The 2,730-nt window shown below is 32.5% G+C and overlaps 1 long non-coding RNA gene across 1 annotated transcript; it reads right to left on the bottom strand.

The window, feature by feature from the left end:
* Positions 1 to 706: 706 nt before the first annotated feature.
* Positions 707 to 2,490, bottom strand: LOC148692441 (uncharacterized). Its single transcript, XR_015954506.1, has 2 exons — positions 2,226 to 2,490; positions 707 to 1,781 (listed from the first exon to the last, which is right to left on the bottom strand). It is a non-coding gene; the product is annotated as an uncharacterized LOC148692441 (long non-coding RNA).
* Between the last annotated feature and the right edge of the window lie 240 nt (positions 2,491 to 2,730).

The following is a 2,730-nucleotide window of genomic DNA, read 5'->3' as shown; positions in this document are numbered from 1 at the left end:
TTTATTTATTTTTTTTCTTTTAAAAAACAATGTATTTTTAATAATATATAATTAAGTTAAACTCGACAACAAAATTAAAGACCTTTTCATCATTTCACATCTCCTATACAAGTTTCCCAAATTTTATTTAGGCCCTCCATGTCCAGACACTTTTGACAGAAAATTTCGATTTGTACTGTGATTGTTAACAGACTTTTATCATGACGACTTGATTAATAGTATTTTTTTTAACCCATAGGGTTAATCTAAAATTAAAAGCTCACTATAAGAATCGTAATGAAATGTGACATAAACACAATGTCATTTATTTTACTATTTTTCACGAGCGAGAGGTTGAGATTTAATTAAACATTATTTAGTTAAATCTCAACTGTTCTTTCTTATATTTTGATGCTTAAGATGATCTAGTTAAATCTCAACCCTTCTTTTATTACTCTTTGATACTTAAAGAGCAAAGCTCTTTTGATCTCAACCTCTCTTTTTGTAAATGTTCCCAAATTCTCTCACATGGAGGCGGCTACGGGGCACATATGTAGTTCAAACTCTGCATGGCATGAAATTTGTTAATCTCTTTGTTTGACAATTTCATGACAAAAGTAGTACAAAAGTGTTCATTCAAAGAAAGATTATTAGAATTATGCATAGAGTGCATAGCACCAAATTTAGAGAAACTCATATCACTGAAATACGAAAGTACAATAACAATAATATTGAAAATATTCAATGCATAATTGAAGCTAGATGGAGGAAGGTGAAGATGTTGATACCCTCCCCAATTCACACAACTGTAGAATTATGATACAACTAGAACAAGTATACGTGTTCTTGGCAAGCATGGATTGTACTGACTGATAAAGTTTTATTCCTCAATCTATTGCGCTTTTGATTCAAACTCTCTTCCTCTTTAATTTTTATCATAAAAAAAGGATCGAATTTAAACAAAAAAGAAAGTAAGATGCATACAACTAAATGCACAAACATGCGTGAGAAGCATAGAATATTTCTTGTGCACTATCCAAGTCACATGATATTAAAATATTAATCTTTATACCAAGAGCATGCCTTTTCTCTTGGGTTTTTAAAGATCTCAAAGATTTTAAAGATTTAATATAATTTAATTGCACATGTCCAAATCCCCAAAAGGTATACAACTATATGCAAGTGTTGTATCTCACATAGCCTTTGGTCCCTTCTTTCACATTCAAAAAGAAATATTATATCACACATTATGCAAAACTCAAGTTACAAGTTGCAACCAAAATAAAGTAAAACCCTATTGGAACTAGTGTTTGTTGAGAATATCAACCTTACATGGGATGTGGGAATGCAAATATGTGTTAGTTATTAAAATATTTTGATTCTTTTTGTTTAATTGTCAATTGGTTTTATACTCATATTTAATATGTGATCATAATTATTACGTGTTAGACTTAACTGCGCTTCTGGTCAGAATCTCATGAGTTCTTAGAGGAGTCATGCAGTTGGACCCTGAAAAATGAAAACAACAACAGAGTGTTGATAATTAATTCAAGTTTTATTTTTGGTTTTCAACTTTTCATATAGATAAAAGAAGCGTATATCAAAGAATGAGGATTGAAATAGTGAATGAAGGGTGGAGAGTGGGTGGGGGGAGGGAGGAGAGACAAATGAAGAAGAACGTAAGAAAAAAAAAATGATTCAAATTTGTTTTTCATTTTCATTTTTAGTGTATTCTTCCACTTCGTTCCCTCCATCCTTCCTTCACTTTTGCTCATCCCTCTTTTCTCTTCTATACTTTTCCTCTGTTAAAAAAAAAAAAAAAAAAAAAAAAATTGAAATTAAAACAAAAAGGAAATAGTTATAAACGAGCCTATCAATATAAACATCATTAGTTTGGATTCCATGCAAAAACATTGATTACTCAAGATTTTTAGATTACTCATGAAGATCATAAATGGCCATGGTTTAGTATTATTTTTGTTTAACCCAACTGATTGATGTTGAATTAATAATAATTTCTTAGTTCTCTTTTTTTTTTTCTTTTTTTTTTTCCTGAAGCAGAAGCTCAAACAAGCATTTTAACCTATAAGACCATGGTGTTTTGAAGGGAACGACTAGACAAGTCAAACACCATAACGTATGTGCTTGTGTAGCAAAATAAATTTTTTTCTACGATAAAACAAAATCTTCGGATTCTGTCATCGAGAGAGTGAGAGGAGGAGGAGGAGATGTATGAATATATATACCAGCCAAGGCATCAAGTACGGTTGATTTTCCAGAGCCAGAAGGACCCATGAGTGCCATCATCCGGTCAGGCTCAGCGTAGCCACTAATCCCATTTAGCAACTTTCTCGACGTTGCACCATTTTTAAAGTTCGCCACCACCGCCACCGTTATGTCCTCCCACACCAAATACTTCCCTGCACCTGCACCTCCAGCTGATCTATTATTATCATTATTCTCTGTCGACCTCTCTGCCATTTTTACACAGTTGTGCTCAATGCTCACTGCAAACTGTAGAAATACTGTTCTCACATTTATAAGCACACCCTAGCCCTAGCGACGGCCGAAACACGTTCTCTCATAAAGTAGGATGCTTCAGAACATGGGTATGGATGGTATACGGTAGTTGAGCTTACGTTTTCTTTTATCTTGATCATATCTTTAATTTATTCAAATAGTTAAGGTTTCATCATAAGATTATTCATAGACAATATATACAGAGAGTAGTTCATAAAGAGTAATGGTATA

Source organism: Pyrus communis, chromosome 12, assembly GCF_041283825.1.
Source record: "Pyrus communis isolate YQ-2024b chromosome 12, ASM4128382v1, whole genome shotgun sequence".
Lineage (NCBI taxonomy): Eukaryota > Viridiplantae > Streptophyta > Magnoliopsida > Rosales > Rosaceae > Pyrus > Pyrus communis.
Note: the sequence above shows the minus strand (reverse complement) of the source record. Positions and strands in the feature narration are given on the sequence as shown.